The sequence below is a fragment of the Nematolebias whitei genome, chromosome 23 (genome assembly GCF_014905685.2).
Source record: "Nematolebias whitei isolate Nwh7 chromosome 23, NemWhi1, whole genome shotgun sequence".
In the NCBI taxonomy this organism is placed as follows: Eukaryota; Metazoa; Chordata; class Actinopteri; order Cyprinodontiformes; family Rivulidae; genus Nematolebias; species Nematolebias whitei.
Window position 1 is genome coordinate 15,483,007 of NC_056520.1, and position 17,896 is coordinate 15,500,902.

The window sequence follows — 17,896 nt, forward strand, 5'->3', positions numbered from 1 at the left end:
GAGTGTAGACCGCAGAGTCCTGGCCTGATGATGTTGCTCTTCTGTGCTGGGCCATCCTTTTGGCCAGTGGCTGTTTAGTTTCCCCGATGTAAGACTGATCACAGCCCTCCTGACACTGAACAGCATACACAACATTACTCTGTTTGTGCCGGGGGACTGGATCTTTGGGATGAACCAGTTTTGCCATAATGTATTTTGGGGTTTAAAAGCCACTGGGACGTTGTGATTAGAAAATAAACGTCTCAGTTTCTCTGATACTACCTCAACATATGGAATGACCACTGGTCTGGGTTCCTCCTTTTCACCTGATGGCTGACTGGAGTCCTGTTTGGGTTTTTCTTTGCTTTCAGGAAGGCCCAGTTAGGATATCCACATTGCTCTAGAGCCTGTTTTGTGTAGGATTTCTCCTTCTGCCTGGCTCCTGAGCTAGTGGGGACGATGTCTGCTCTGTGATACAGAGTCCTGATGACTCCTAACTTGTGCTCCAAAGGGTGATGGGAGTCAAACTGCAAATACTGGTCTGTGTGGGTGGGTTTGCGGTACACCTCAGTTTGCAAATGTCCTTTATCAGAAACTGAGACCTCACAGTCCAAGAAAGCCAACCTGCCATTTTTTTACATCTCGTGTGAACTTGATGTATTTATCCACAGAGTTGATGTGGTCAGTAAAATGTTGGGACTTCCTGAGATTGAATTTTAACCCAGGTGTCGTCAACATACCTGAACCAATGACTTGGTGATGTCCCTGAAAAGGATGTCAAGGCTCTCTTTTCTACCTTCTCCATGTACAGGTTGGCCACAATAGGAGAAACTGCAGACCCCATAGCACACCCATGTCTCTGCCTATAATATTGCTCCCCATATGTGAAGTAGGTTGACTGCAGGCACAGTTTCAAGAGTTGACACAGTTGTTCTGTGGAAAGCGTGGTCCTGCTGCTCAGAGTGGTGTCTGATTTTAATCTTAAACTGACCACCTCTACTGCATCATCAACAGGAATGCACGTAAAGAATGATGTGACATCAAAAGAGACCATTGTTTCATCATTCTCCATGATGACATCCCTCACCTTATCCACAAAGTCCATGGTGTTCTGTATGTGATGTTCTGAGCTGCCAACTAAAGGTTGGTAAAGTGTTGTAGGACCTTGTTTCATCTCCTCCCATCACTGACACTGTGTAGTCATTGCAAATAGCAGTTCTGCTATCAGTTTCCGACACTTTACGAAATGTCCACACCGCCGACGTTTTCACCTCTTCCTCTCCCGCCGTGATCAGATCAGGTAAACGCGCATTACATCATAATGTTGTGCTGCACTACACTAGAGGGATGTAATTTTTTTAACAGTTGCAGAAGCATTTGAAATAACTCTGACAAAGAAGAACATTGGGGCGGCTGTGGATGGGTGGTTAGAGCAGTCGTCCTCCAATGCAAGAGTTGGGGGTTCAATTTCACCAGCAGTCACATGCCGAAGTGTCCCTGGGCTGAACTCCTCATTGCCTCTGATGTGTGTCCCATCGGTGTATGAGTGTGATAAAGCCCTGATTAGTCTTTGTATAGATCTAGTAGAGTGCTGTATGAATGGGTAAATGAGGGCACAGATTGTAGTGTAAAGCACTTTGAGTATTTTGATAAGATTGGAAAGTGCTATATAAGAACAGCCCATTTCCATTTTTCGAAGGACTTTTATGCATCGTCAAAATTGATTGTGTTTACCAACAACACCAAAAATAAATAAACACTTGAATAAAAACATAAGGTGAAGGCACCAGGCCGAAAAGTCCAGTTATATGGCCGAAACTCGTATTGCCACTGCTCCTCCACACCAAGAGGAGCTAGTTGAGGTGGTTCAGGCATCTGGTGAGAATTCCCCCATGGACACTTCCCTATGGAGGGTTTCCAGACATGTCCAAGTAGGAGGACACCCCAGACAAGACTCAGGACATGCTGGAAAGAATATGCCTCTCGGCTGACCTGGGAATGCCTTGAAATCCCATAGAAAAGCTGGAAGAGATGTCTGGGCCTCCATGCTCAAGCTACTGCCCCCGTGACACATCTCTGTTATTAGAGGAAGATGATGAAAGGATTAGTGTTGTAGTCAAGACCACATAACTTGAGACCAAGTCAAGACCAAGACCAGAGTGTACAGAGACCAAGACAAGACCAAGACTTTTAGGGTATGAAACCAAGTCGAGATCAAGACCTCAAATAAAATAAATAAAATATAACATTTTATTATGAAATATTTTTATATAAGTAACATATTGCAACTTTAAGTTTGCTTTTGAATGAATATATCAGCTTTTATCAGTTTTCAAAGCTACATAACAAATAAATCAGACATTCAGTGGCCTAACTTCATGTTGTTAACAATAAAATTACACAACTGTTAAACTGGAAGCAGTTTCATCACATGCCAAGCTTAAAACCAAGGATAACCATATAGTTGCACAGTGATTTTAATAAAGTAGTAGATATACACCTACAAAAGTTACATAAATGGATATTAGTTACAAGTATATTCTTTGCGATTTAAGTATCCGAATTTTATAACTGATGATATGGCAGACATCTTCTCCCGTGCCCAGACAATCACTTCTCATTTTCTTGGAGTGACCAGTGTTGCCAGATAGAGTCGAGGTTTTCCAGCCCAAAAATATGTTAAAAACCACCACATCACACAAAAATCTGCCCAATCAATATATTGTTACAGTATATTTACTGTTTGAACATGAACACACATCAGTACAAGCCAAGGTAATTTAACAATATGCGGCAAAACGCAACAATCCAACAAAAATCTTCACAGAGTTCCCAGCAAAATCAGAATTAAAACTACCCAATTGGCAGTAAACCACCCAATCTGGCAACACTGGGAGTGATGCGTGTGAGTGAAAGTGGGTGGGCGTGACTGCGGTAACAAAATATGTATTTAGCAATGAGTCACGTTATCGCTTGGATTTGAACCAGTACGTTTTGCATCAAATAAAAACAAGGATGTTAACAAACAAACTGGACAATATTCTAGCAATTTACTGATATTTCCACAGTTGTGGTCTTGACTGGTCTTGAAATAAAATCCAGAGTCCTCAATGTCCAAGGCCGAGACAAGACCAAGACCAAATGCGGTTGAGTCCGAGACGAGACCATCAAAAAGTGGTCTTGAGATTGGTCCCAAAACCAAGACCGGTCTCGAGTACTGCAATGCTAGGATGGATGGATGGATAGACAGAAGGATGGAAAATATGGGAAGAAAAAAATTCCCATAAAACCTTCCAAAGGTTAAACAGATCCAATTTTACCACTTCAGAACTACATTAGCTTATGGCTGCATATTGATATTTGTAACAATCAACTGAATCGACGCACCACTCCCTACATGGTACTTGGCCAGCGCAGGCTTTTTTTCATGAATTGCAACTAGGCTCTTGGTGTTGACAGTGTTTTTAAATAGTTTATCTACTTTGAAGCATACTGAATAAGCTTGACTGATTTTTTTAATGTTAGTTCTTTTATGATTTATAGTTTTTTATGCAAAAAAAAAAACGATGGTCATTGGACTTTAAATAATATATTAAAGCAAATTAGGATATTGTTGAAATCCACCGTGAACAGTGATTTTTAAGTTTCTGGGTCACCGAGAGCTCTCTTGTCAAAAATTAATGAAAGCTACTTTTTTCATGGTAAGTTTGTTTTATTTTAGCTCCTCACACATATCCCCTAAACGCCAAAGCACCCTGCTGAATTCCCTGATAAGACATGGGAACTTGTCACGGAACATCAGTTTTGCCGTTTTTTTTCCGTTCCTCTTGTGTTTTGTCGATGGACCTCTTCACATTGATCCTCTGTGGCATTTGTTTGTCATCTTCTGAACCGTCACTGTCAAACCCAAAGCTGTTCTATTCCCGATGCACCGCTCATCCCAAAGAGGCTTTAGACGTACAATTAGCCACGGTTAAAGCGCCATCGCAAGTCCAAATCAACATCGCCGATGCGTCCGTTTGAAGAGGATGCAGCAAAGTTTGGATCCGAGCTGCCTAACTGCTCTTATTTCCAGTCCTCTGATGTGACTTGACTTTCTTCAATAATTCATCTGCTACATCACGCCATGCTTGTCACAGAGATGCACTTATGATCCCAGAGCTCCAATCATGACAGACGCTTAAATAAGCTTCATTTTTACCTTTTATTCACACCGCAGACGCATCAGATGGTCCTCAGAATGTGCCTTAGAGGAATAAAAAAAGAATAAGACATTAACCAGAAGCGGGAAAATGACTGAGGAAATACTAATGTAGACAACTCCATTTATATTACACAAGTTAAGTGAGTTCGGTCTCTTTGAGGAGTGCTGCTCTTGAAGGCTCTTTGCTGAAAATGTCCATAACTCAATAAAAAACTTGGCTGTGTCTCAGACTGCTTCCTTTCTACCTCCATTCTTCACAGAAATACTTTATGAGCTTTCACCTTCCTGCAACAGAGACTGAAGCCGAAGAAATCTCTGTTTTCTGTCCAGGAGATTTGTCCCGCAGCCGATCTGCACCACTGATTGGCTCATTTTACTCTTTCTGAATGCGCTTTTTGAAACTTTGCCAGGCTGCTTTATTGGCAGAACATTGAATTTGATGCATTCAAGCTTGTGTGGATTTCCATGACCAATTTAATGATGGATAGAGAGTTAAAACGTAATAGCTTCTTATCAATTAGGCATGACACTGAATGCAGACACAAACAGCCTTTTCTCTCAAGAATATTAGCTCCGTTCAAAACAACAAACTTGGTTCTTTATCTTCGTGGTTTGGTAGTGATAAACTGCTGAAATGTTTTTGCAAGTCATCGCCAATATCGTAATTATTATTTCTGCTTCTCATCTCATTTTATTATCTGATCTGTAAATCTTGTGGTGTTTCTGAAGAAATATTTGACTTTTGCTTGTGAAAGGTGATGGTTAAAAGTTATGTACACACAATGTGTGCATCTAAGCACAAGGCACTTAATTTCATATTTACCTTCAACCATTTGCAATTCCAAAATATTAACTTTTCCAACTTTTTGCTACTGTTACTGCTCATTTGTAAATGATGGGATTTCAAATCCACTATAATATGCCTAGCATGTGGTTTATCTTCAAAATTGTTCTTTGCTTTGTACCACTTCTAAAGTTCTCCAGTTATATGCCTGTACACAAGCCTTAAGGACTGTGGTTGTTAGCAAACAGCGTAAAAAAAACAAGGCAAATAAGAGGCTCCAGAATATCTTGCAATCCAACAAAGTTCAGTCAGGTCATCTGGATGGTTTCTTTTTTCATTGAGACGTTTCACCCTTCATCCAAAAGTCTTCATCAATCCGAGGAGCCACAAACAAATTTTGATGCTTTGAACCACTTTGGATATGGCTGCTTGAGAGGAGTTGACAGGGGAGAGGGTAGACACCAGAAACCATCTTATCACCAGAAATCGAGTTAGCCCACTATGTGAGTGTGCTCCTTGTGGGACTGAGTTTGTTGTGGCTCCTCATACTGATGAAGTCCTTTGGATGAAGGACAAAAAGTCTCAACAAAAAAGAAACCATCCCGATGACTTAACTGAAATTTGTTAGATTTTTTTTCCTGGACTACTGAGCATGAACTTTAAATGTCTTGCAATGTTTGTAGAGGTTTTCTTTGTCCTTGCCTCAGTCACAGAGGCTGATAGACAGGCTGCTTGAATTTTGAACACGTTCAAAAAATGGTGCAACAGGTTTTCTTTACCAACAGAGAGAGTTGTTGCACATGTCTAAAATTCATCTTAATTTTGTTGCAAGCATCTCTGGCCCATTTAAAGAGCGCCAGCATTGTATTTTGAAACCGACTAACAGATGAGCTCAGGCAGGAATCCCTGTGGACTATGATATTTGAAGAGGACATTGTGATATGTGGTGAGAGCAGGGAACAGGTGGAAGAGAACCTGGAGAGGTGGAGGTATGCACTTCAAAGAAGAGAAATGAAAGTCAGCCATAGTAAGACAGAGTACATGTGTGTGAATGAGAGGGAGGCCAGTGGAACAGTGAGGCTACATGGAGCAGAGGTCACAAAGGTGCAGGACTTCAAGTACTTGGGGTCCACTGTCCAGGAAAATGGAGAACGTGGTAAAGAGGTGAAGAAGAGAGTCCAGGCAGGATGGAGTGGATGGAGAAAAGTTTCAGAAGTGATTTATGACAAAAGGGTGTCAGCAAAGGTCAAAGGAAAATTTTACAAGACAGTGGTGAGACCAGCTATGTTGTATGGTCTGGAGACAGTGGTATTGACAAAAAAACAGGAAAAAGAACTGGAAGTGGCACAAATGAAGATGTTGAGGTTCTCCTGAAGAGAGACAAGGATGGATAAGATTAGGAATGAGATCATCAGAGGTACAGCACAGGTTGAACTGGGAGATAAAGTTAAAAAGGCCATACTGAGATGGTTTGGACATGTCCAGAGGAGGGACAGTGGGTATACTGGTAGAATGATGTTAGAAATGCAGCTGCCAGGAAAAAGACAAAAAGGAGATACATGGATGCAGTTAGAGAGGACATGGAGGTAGTTGGAGTGAGGACAGAGGATGCAGAGGACAGAGTGAGATGGAGGAGGATGACTCACTGTTGAGACCCTTGAATAGTGAAAAGCCATAAGAAGAAGAAGAAGCATTGTATTTTGAAACCTGCACATGAGCTCTCTCCCAACAGAAAACATATCCAGGTATCAAATCCACACAAATGAAAAATAACTAAAAACTAATCCAAATCTGCTCATCTTTATTGCAAAGGTGCACTCCAGTAAACTAAGCCATAAATGTGGGGGCAGCTACCAAGGTGGTTACAAAGTGAGCCAAGTGAGCCAACAAAATTATGTAGAAGAGCAATAATTCCGTTTTACGAGCTATTCAAAAAATAATAATAATTTGCCGCAATTTAACAAAAATATTAGGTCTGCAAAATTTGGCTGCGTGGCTTACTGGATGAAAACACTCAGATTTCAGTAAAAGTGCAATGGACCATTGGCCTATTTTCTCACAATTTTGATTCATCAACTCTTCCAACAGTTACAGCCAAGTGAGATACCAAACCTACAGTTAATCATGTAAAAAATTGTAATAAAAAGTTACACAATTTTGTATGAAACACAACAGTATACCAACAAAGTATTCACTAACATACATTTATGCTTTTAATTTTCAACCAACCAACCCAAAAGGGTAGAAAAACTACCAGGACGCGATGGTGAACTGTATTTAAATCTCAAAATTCTCAAGACATGAACGACTATAAAGACATACATGTGTCTACATCATGTACAAGATTACTCTAAAATTAACAATGTTTTTCCTTTCTATAATGTTGCTATTGATTGCATTTACCGAGAAAGTCCTGCATACATTTCACATTCTGATTCATAGCTCAGGCCATAGCTTCCCTGCCCCCAGGTTTATGGCATTTTTTTCAGACATGAAACTACAACTTGCATGGATGCACTCTGTAACAGCTCTGATTTGTTGACAGATTATTTGAGAAGGGGGTCTCTGCAGACCAAAAGTGGGCGTTTCTGGCGAATAGGCGTTTATGGGCGGCGAACACTGATTGGCTAACAGTATTTAATAGGCGTTTGTCGGCGGCGAACACTGATTGGCTAACAGTATTTAATAGGCGTTTGTCGGCGGCGAACACTGATTGGCTGTGGGTAACCCTCAAAGTCACGAGTCATTGATGAGGTAACGTTTCTTTGCGATGTTTGACAAAGAAATATGGTTTATTGTACTTATAAAGTATGTTATGTTTTCACTTATGCATTTCATTGAAGTACGTTTATTGTAGGTCACGATAGTTTCGACCGTTCTCGTTGTTGTCGTAACGCACTGAGGTAAAGTAAACCTCCACTCGGCTCCTTTTCAAAATAAAAGCTGAAAATAAAAGTTCTTAATACTTGAAAAATAAATATTTAAAAGCTGTGTATAACTGAAAAATATGAAAAACAAATAAACAAAAGTTGTTATTAGCTGAAAAATAAATAAATAAATAAAAGCTGTTAATTATATCTATGTCTTTCTGCCATGTCAGGGACCTCTCTCACTTCAGACTGACTCTAGAAGACCCCAAGATGTTGCCCAACAATGTTGACCAACATCTGATGTTGACTTTCATTACTCAATAATGAGTAATAACTTATTCAATAAAAAGTCTGTAATTTGTCAATAATAGTCAATAATTCATTCAAGAATAGATTATGGGTGTTTGGTATGGCTCAGTGGCTAAAATGGGTTGGATGTTAGAGAAATTACTTAATTTTCAATTACCTGAATGCACAAATTCCTTCATTTATAGTTAAACTTTAGGAAATCAACTTTTTTTTTCTTGTGAAAAAAATATCAAAATTAACTTTAAAATCCAATCCAGGATTAAGTAACAACTAGCAACACCCTAACTGTACTATGTTCTGTGTTTCCAACAGATGCTACGATGACTTCTAAAAATGGATGTCCCAATAAACACAATAAAAAAAATTCAATGATGCATCAAATGTTGTCTGAGTATGTTTGAAGGTAATAACAAATGTGAAATCTGGAAAACAAAGAGAATTCCTGAATCTGTCTTGTGTGCTTTGATGTGTACATAAGTTTATTGGAGGTCCTGAAACAACTTTTCTGAGAACACAAAGATTTTTATTTTACCTTTGGCCAAGATGTCAGTTTGAAATCAGGCTGCTTACTGCAAAACCAAGAGTTTTTTTTAAGACAGCCGGTCTTCATTTGTATTGTTTTGTCGACTATAAGCTAAATGTAATTTCTAAAATATGGATAAATCTGATCTCATCATGCAGCATGAGCAACTGGGTACAGGTGTGAGGGCCAAAAGTCTGGTTATGTACTGACTCCTAAATGTGCTTGTTTTCTACTGAAACATGGAGTAGGGTTGACCTTTAAAATGTGAGACAGCTGAGGAAGTTAACCAGTAAACAGAAATACCTGCTCCAGGTGCAGAAATCTTACAGAAACTGACAATCACTCATCTGTAGTGACTGCAAGTTGAACAAGAAAATGTGAAGTTAAAGGAAACCTCCTTTGTCCCAAGGCCAGTTTAAGTATCATTAATATTTTTCTTTCTTTATGAATCGATTGTAACTTTGTTCACATTTTTCAACAACCAAAATGGAATTTGTTTTTTTAATGTTATGGCTAGGTATTAAAAAAAAAACCTAACATTTAGCTCTCCCCACTACCCAGTTATGTTGCTCTTATTTTGAAATGTAACCGGAAGTTCTGTGTTAAGAGAGTCGAAAAAAGAAGTTATGGAGACGCCGCGGCAGTATACTGGAGCAATATCGAACCGAGACGCCGCTAATGTCGAACCGGTTAACACCATAGACATAATATGCCTGTGGTTAACACAATCTGCCAATAACGCCTTATTTTTAGACATCATGTGTCTGTGGTTACGGCATTTTATCGTTCAGCCTTTTTTTTTCTACGTCCAATCAGATGTGGCCGTCCAGACACGCCCATTTTTCTATCGTCCAATCAGATGTGGCCGTCCAGACACGCCTATTTTTCTATCGTCCAATCAGATCCGGCCGGCTAGAAACGCCCATTTTCCTATCGTCCAATCAGATATGACCGCCCAGATACGCCCACTTTCCTATAGTCCAATCAGATATGAGCGCCCAGATACGCCTTCCGAATTTGCCTGCAGAGACCCCTTCTTGGATTATTTTGATAAATAAAAAAAAATCAAAAGTTTCAAACTTATAATTGTATTGTAGGCTTATTTTTCTCATCAGCAAAGAACTGTTAGCAGAAATACAGAAGCAATAACCAAAATTTTGTCAAAGCCCAATTCTATTAATAAATATATCAATGATGGACTGTCAGGGCCAGCAAAGCCTTCTCTGTTGGCTTAAACACAACCAGAATTACTTAAATTTTAGTTTATTTTTTCTATTTATTAATATTATTTTGAAATGTCCATTCTCTTCATTTCATAGCTTTTCTCCAGGTTGTGCAGCTTCCTGTACCATATATTTCTATAGTGCTTTTTATCCAATCATGTTTCGACAATCGTGTTGCTAGGGTCAAAGAAATCTGCCTCGAGGCCTTCAGAATCAACAGTGCTGGTATCTGTATGTTAAAACAAATGGCAATGAATGTTTCTTTGACTAATCAGATGTTGGGTTGGCGTCACCGGGGTCTTCTAACAAGTTTTCAACTAGATAAAGATTTTCACGCCATTTGATTGGTTGGTCAGAGTGTACTGGCTGGCTCTTTAGGACCATGCATCTGTAGCGACTTTCATAAGCTGAAACGTCAAGTGGACATTCTCAGCACTAAATCATATTAAAACTTGTGCCAGGACAGCCTGAACTTTCAGCGATAGCTTCCATAGCATAACAAAAATGCTATGATGGAGGTATGAGAGTAAGTAGTACCTCGCTACTTCGTGGTTCAACGTTCACGGACTCGTTTGAACGTGCAGCCCATAATATTGTACAAATAAATACATGTAGAGGACACATGATTGTCAACTTTAATATTTATCCCGTGAATGGGACAGTACTGGATACAGTACTGTACAGTAAAAAGTTTTTTTAAAAAAACTACAGACTGGCGACACCGTTTTGTAGTTTTCTCTTGGTAAGCCTTCATTGTAGTTCCACTCATAATGACTACATTTCCCATAAGTCAATAGGGCCCTGCCCAGAAGTTCCGTTTCCTTCTGCTGAAAAACTAGAGGCAACGTTTTGATCTGATCAGAAAAATTTCAGCGCTTATTATAGTGACTTTATTGCTCAGCGGATGCAGAGAAGCCACACAGAACCCACCAGACCAGAATTGGAGCAGAACCAGACTTCTAGACCAATCAGTGAATCTGGAGAGCTAGTAGCCCGCCCATGTGGTCCTCCAAGTGGGGACGTGTGTGGAAGGTCCGACAATCCATCCACTGCCCACCAGCATGTTTTATATCTCTTTCAACCAGCTGAAGACGAACCCTCAGCAGACACGAGCGGCTGAAGGTCCGGTGGTCCATCCAGAGCCCACTGGCACCTTTTTCTTCTTTTTCAAGGAAAGGGTTTCTAAAGCCTTAAAATACATATAAATACCAAAATAAATATAACATCGCTACTTTGTGGATTTTCACTTATTGTGGGGAGGATTGGAACCTAACACAATAAGCAATAAGCAAGAGACTACTGTACAGAGGAAGTGAACTCTTCTTGAGGAAAGAAAGGCAGGTGGACATTGTGTACACTCAGTCAAAACTTTTGGTTAGTAAAATGCATATATATATATATATATATATATATATATATATATATATATATATATGTATGTATGTATGTATGTATGTCAATTTATTACATCCATATTGATGCTTTTGCTAAATACATAAATACAGTATGTCTGTGGTGAAGCTGTGACTGCAGGTGAAGGAAACTTGTTGACTTGTGTCAATTGGGATTCTTGCTTCAGTAATGGCATCCATTCTCACCACATGAATTACCTTTCTGAGATGCAGCCCCATATTAATCGGCTTTTCTGTCAGTTTCTATAGCCATGATGTCAGATTGGCGGTTTTAAGATGGTTGATAAATTCATCAATGACACCAATGATGGCCTAGATTTAATATGCATAGACCACCACTGCAAACGTTTAACATTGAAATATGAATGATATGACTTCTAATAAAAATTTAAAGCATCACATCATTTTCTCATTGGTTTCAAGACAAATCATGTACGGTAAGTCTTGGTGAAATTTTGGTGTTTCCAAATGACACAAGTGTCCAATTACCTTGCTCTGACTGTAGCAATATTGAGGTTAGCAACACATCTCCATGTACATTGTTAGTTTTTTCCTGATCTCGACCTTCTAATCCATCCCATTTCCCATCCCATCGAACACCCTGCCTATGTACAAAAAAGTCCAAAACCAGTGGATGGAAAAACAATCACTAAGAGAGATACAAAGGCTGATTTCATCCATCTTATGCCGTGGAGTAAATCTCTGAGAGAAGCAAGGATCTACACTCCTCTCCTCTATTTCTGAATTGCCACAGAGTTCATCCATAACGGCGCCACGGGCCCCTGGGTGCTTCGAGGGGCCAGTTGGAGCAAACAGGGAATTGAATGAGGCGAAGGTAGACAGAGAGGAGACAGAAATGTCTCCTTGGAGGTCACACTAGCAAAATTGAAAGTCTCAGGTATAGTGGTGCCTGTCGGTTTAATAAAATGGATAGAATTTCCATTTACCCTCGACACCCACCTCCTTAATGCATTGTTCTTGTAAGGGAGGGGTGAGAATGAGTCAGGAGCCAAGGAATACACTTTATAGACACAAATAATCGTAAATTGGGAATGTCACCTTTAAGCCGAGGCATTTTTATTATTGTTAGTGGTGCCGCTGAGTGGGTTTGATGCTTTATTCTCTCAGGAATCCTGTGTACCAAGAATGTCTTCCCCACCTCACCGTCATCTTTATCAGGTATCCAGAGGAGGAGAAGAGGAGAACAGAGGAGACTCTAAGCTAACTTGTTTCCTTTCTACCCAGTACTTCTGGGTGAGTGATGGCAGATGGCATGCTTTAAAATAAACCTATCCATTAACACAGCTCACTGTTCTTTACCCGGAGCATTTACTGCCATCCGTGGGCCACTCAAGTGCATCCTATCAGTGGTCCTGGCCTTTGCCGTACAGGTGTAAGCTCTTTATTTACAGCTATTATTTGGATGTTACAAAGGCTGCTCTCTGGTTTATGGTGGAGACTTTATAGATCCTCCCTTCCGCTGGAATATTAACTGTCTCTCCATGATTCAATATGAAAGCACAGAGGCTCCTGGGAGCAGTAGACAAGAAGAGCAGATACAGGTACTTCTCTAATTGAAGTCCCCTGAGCTTCGGGACTATAGAACATATAAATTAGATGGATAGGGAATGCAGAAAATATTGACAAATGTCTCAGGGCAGTGTTCTCGCCGTCCCCTCTGACTGATGGGCAGCAATACTAAGCAGCATCATTTCCTATTCAGGAGTAGGCAGTGTAGCAGAGTTGAGTCGCAGGAAACGGACAAAACAAAACAGTTGTATATTTAAATTAGATTTGCAACACTTGACTGACTCTTGCATGTGCAGGAGCCAGTCTGAGACCTGTTTATTCCCCCTCTATTTCGCAATATATGTGAGTGCCTGTGCAAATTAACGAAGGAGGCCCTCTCTGTATTTTTCCAGCTCCACGTTAATTGCGAGAAATAATATTAAGGACGTGTGATTCTTCTGCCTGAGCATATTGCATTATAATAAGTTCAGGAACATTACTGGCAAACACAGCTTATTAAGGAGAAGCAAGGTAGAGGCTGGATGGAGATAGATTTAACTGTAATATACCTAATCCTGAATATATTATACATTTGCATGCAAAACCTTATGGAAGATTTGAATATTAATTGAAATATGCAGATGATGTATAGGGTTGTAATTATTGCTGATTTTGAAGTATAATTGGATGAAAACTTTTTTTTTGTTGGACTCTTCCAGTAATATGCAGCAGTGAGTGATTATTATGCATATTCATGGTTGAATATGCTTATTACTGACAATCGGTTTAGACAAAGTGTTTGTGAGACTGGGTTGAAAGGCTGCAAGAAGACAATAGAAAATAGGAAGAAATAAGAGAAGCTAGCGTTTCACGGTGAAAATTTTGAAACAAAGTCTAATTATGGTTGGAGTCCATTTCTTTAATTGTCTGATTTTGTGAATGTAGCCATTGGTTTGTTTCTTTTAGTAAATGCCCTTTTTTTTAATGCTGATGTTTGCCACCAAAGGCCTATAACTTTGTTGTTTTGAGTGTTCTAGTGGTAAAGTTCTCCAAGATAACGTCCAGGGAATCACAAAACATGCTGTCCAACACCTAGGCCAGTGCAGTGAAGTCAAGCACGTTCCCAGTCTGATATATGTGGAGACAAGCAAGTGAGTTGAAGGTCTTTAAAAATATATTTTGCTAAGCATAAACTAAGCAAGAGAAAAATCATGACTGCAATGGATAGAGTCTGGTTAACTGGGGCAGGTTCCATCCAGTGGTAGGACGTTTTTTCTCTAATTGGATGTCCTGGAGCACAACGTTAAGTTCTGTAATTGTGATTTAAGACTTCTGCATCAGTCGGCAAGTATTTTGGCCTATTTTTCAAGAGTAAACTATTCCAGCTGTCTCAAGTTTGAAGGGATCCTTCTCCAGACTGCATGCTTCATCTCCTACCAGGACTTAGATCAGGGTTAAGAAGACCATTTCAGAATAGTCCAAAGTTTTGTTCTGAGCCATTATTTGGTGTTTTGGGTCATTATCTTGTTTGTGTCACATTTCTGCCCCTCCAGTCAAGTTTTCTGTCCCTCCTACCATAGTTTATGTCCTCATGTTTTGTTTTTCTCCTGCTCAAGTTCAAGTTCTGCTCCTGTCACCCTGTGCTATGCCCACTCTGCTCCACCACAGCAATCAGCCTTGATCTCATGCACCTGTTCTGTTCCCTACTTAAGCTTCATGCTCTCACTTGTTGCTAGATCCTTGTTTTGACCCCACGCCTGTCTTCTGGATTCCTTGCCTTGCCTGACCCTTGCCTGATTTGGATTCTGCTTTCTGACCACAGTACCAACTCTGCTTAATATTATCACGACTACACCTCATGGATCACGCTTTGGTTTTGGATTTCTGCTCTACGGTTCTTGACCCCTGCTTGCTCTACTCAACTTTGCCTCTGGACAACCCTTAAAACTAGGTTCTGCATAATCCTCTCTGCTACAGCCTGCTCAAAGTATATGACATCAGTCTCACCAGCTCTCGTAAGGAGTCCCTCTCTTACTCAACTGTGAAGTTTAGTGACTGCCTCTATAAACCCATGAACCTTCACAGTAAAACCAAGTTTACTAATCTCCCTATCTCTACAGATTGGACCCAGACCTCCACCAGCAGAAATATTTCAATAAATTATTTAAACCATTCCTGATGTCCAGTGTGCATGAATCCTAAAATCCAATCTTGTCAGAGGACCTCCAGAATGCCTTGATAGTCTTGAGCTTTTGCTATATCCTGCATTGATACAAGACACCCTGTACCAGAAGCAGCAAAGCAGGCCCAGAACAAAGTCAAATTTCCTCCGTTTCACTGTAAGTACAGTGGTTTTATTTATTTATTTCTAATGGAGCGAGTTAGCTGATGGGAGTTGTGGCCAAAAATCATCTTTAGTCTCATATGTCCAAAGGACATTTTTGCAAAAGCTTAGTGATTTATTTAGGTAAATTCCAATATCACTTTTTATGACTGAGTGTCCTCCTTTGACTTTTGAGTTTACTTCTGATCTATTTGCTATAGGCTATTTGGTTATCATTTGCATTGTCTACCTCTTCAATATGACCTCAATTTTCCTGTTGTGGCTGTGTCCTGGGAGGTTATCTCCTGTATAGCTCTATGGACAACGCATTTTTGAATAATACCATTTGTGAAGCTGTAACGAAAACAATAGATTGCTTAGGGATTGTCTTACAATCTTACAAGATTAAAGACACATGCATTACTGTTTTCAGGGCACACCTTAGTTTAATACGTCCCTATGGTGAAATATGTCCATACATCCATACATCTCTCTGCACTTCCACCCATGCATCTATGCATCTGTCGGCCCACACATTCATCTGTCTGTCCATTCATCCATCTGTCCATCTATCCAAACATCCATTTTTCCATTCATTTACTTTACCCAGATTTTTCTTTCTGGGTCACGGGGAGCTGGTGCTACAAGAGGTGGGACACAACCTGGACAGATTGCAAGTCCATCATAGGGACACATGGAGACAAGACAAAAAAAACCCAAAAACATTCACATTCTCACTTCAGGACACTTATTCTAACATGGATGTTTTTGGTTGCGGGAAGAGTCTGGAGTGCCCAGTGGGGGGGGGGGGGGGTATGAAAAGTACATGTTTATTGTGGGGGGTTTTCGTTCTCAGCTTCCCCAATAAGTGAAAAACCGTGAAGTAGGAATAGTAGTACAAGTAGTAAATAATAGTTTATGTTATTATTTAAATAGATATATAAATGTGTTTTAAACCCTTCTCACATTTTTGCAATATTTTAAACAATGTTTCTAAACTATAAACACTCTAAAAGAGCACAGAATGTCATGATTTCAGCTCCTTTCCTCCTCTGCTCTTTGCCACCTGCACGTGCTCTTGGCCACGTCCACTTCTCCTCTCTGCAGCTGAACAGCTGATCAGCTGTTCAGCTGCATCAGGAAGTTTATCCTGCAGCAGTAAGGGCTACACAGAGCTGCAGGAGGAAGCTTTTTCTGCTGCTCTGGGCTGCACAAATGTGCAGCAGGTGCTAAATAATTTAAAAATAATTTATTTTAAATAAAAATGTCATGCCAATCGTGCGGCCCATCCATCAATCAGCCAATTGGGTGTCACGTCCAATCGTACTTTGAAAAACCGCGATAGAGTGAGTCCGCAAAAGTCGAACCGCAAAGTAGTGAGGGACTACTGTAGATGCAAACTTCACATAGAAAAGCCCCATCTGGGAGGTAAACCAGCTATATCACTACACTGAGGTGAAAAATAATATATTCTGTAGTTAGATTACCAAAAAAATGGAAGCAAAATGACACTAGCTGTTTTTCATGAAGCTTCACTGTAATCTTTGACACAGCAGCTGTGAACTACAACAACAGGTGTGGATGTTCACGTCTTGCAGGATCGACGACACGTGTGGTCACATGTAGAGTCAAATCACTTCTCACCTGTTTCACCTTCCCTAACAGGCTTTTTTACCCTTTTCATCTGCCTTCTGTCTCTTTATCAGCAAACTTCTCGAGTCATGAGAGGCAGGTTATTGTTAACGCTGCCCACCAGAAACCACTCCCGTGACCTCGCCTGTCGAGAGTCCCTTGTTGGCTGCCTCCCCTTGTCACACAAAAGAGGATCTCAGAAGGACCACCGTTAACTCCTGTCAGAGCTGTCACATATTCTGCTGCTGCCTGAGACTTGACAAGCAGCTGGTTGAAATAGCCACCAAGACCAGCCGCCCTGCTCCCCCTCCCTTCATTAAATTATTTTTTTAATAAGCATTCATTTCACAGTCATTTCCTTGAGATTTGTTTTCCCTATTTTAAAAATGTGAACAAATCTCAAAACAAAAATATTTTAATTCTAAATTCACTGATGAGAATTAAAAGTTGTGAATAATGTAAAGAAAGACAATGTAGGGTGCAAACCATCACAACTTCAATCGGTAATTCAGATCTTGCTTCTACATACAGATGATGAGGAAACAGAGGAAAAAGCCATCCTTGAGTAGAGATCAAAGAGTCCTCCATCGAGTTGAAGCACCAGATCTGAGTCAACCTTATATGGTTGTTCTTTGTGTTCACTTTCTGTTCATGCAGACTCTAAACTGCAGAGGTAAGGACAAGGTAAACAAAAACCTCTAGAAATGTTTGTATTGTAGACTGAAAGAAATTGATCTAAGATGCAATTATCCATCCATCGATCCATCCATCCATTACCTTTACCTGCTTCTTCTTTTTTGGGTTGCGGAAGTCACTGGTGCACATATCCTGTCATCACTGTGCGAGAGACAGGGTACATCCTGGACAGGTCTCCAGTCCATCACAGGGACACATAAAAACGAACGAAATAAACAACCAATCACTCTCTCACTCACACCAAGGGAGGGAGGGAGGGAGGGATGGATGAATGGATGGATGGATGGGTTTTGGGAACTTATTGCCTCAGTCTGCACTCTGGGTACATCCACAAAACTCTCCAAACGTGACAATACAGTATGTTTCCATTATAGTTTAGAGACAGCACAAAATCAATTCTAATTGTTATACTGAAGATACTCAAACACCCCC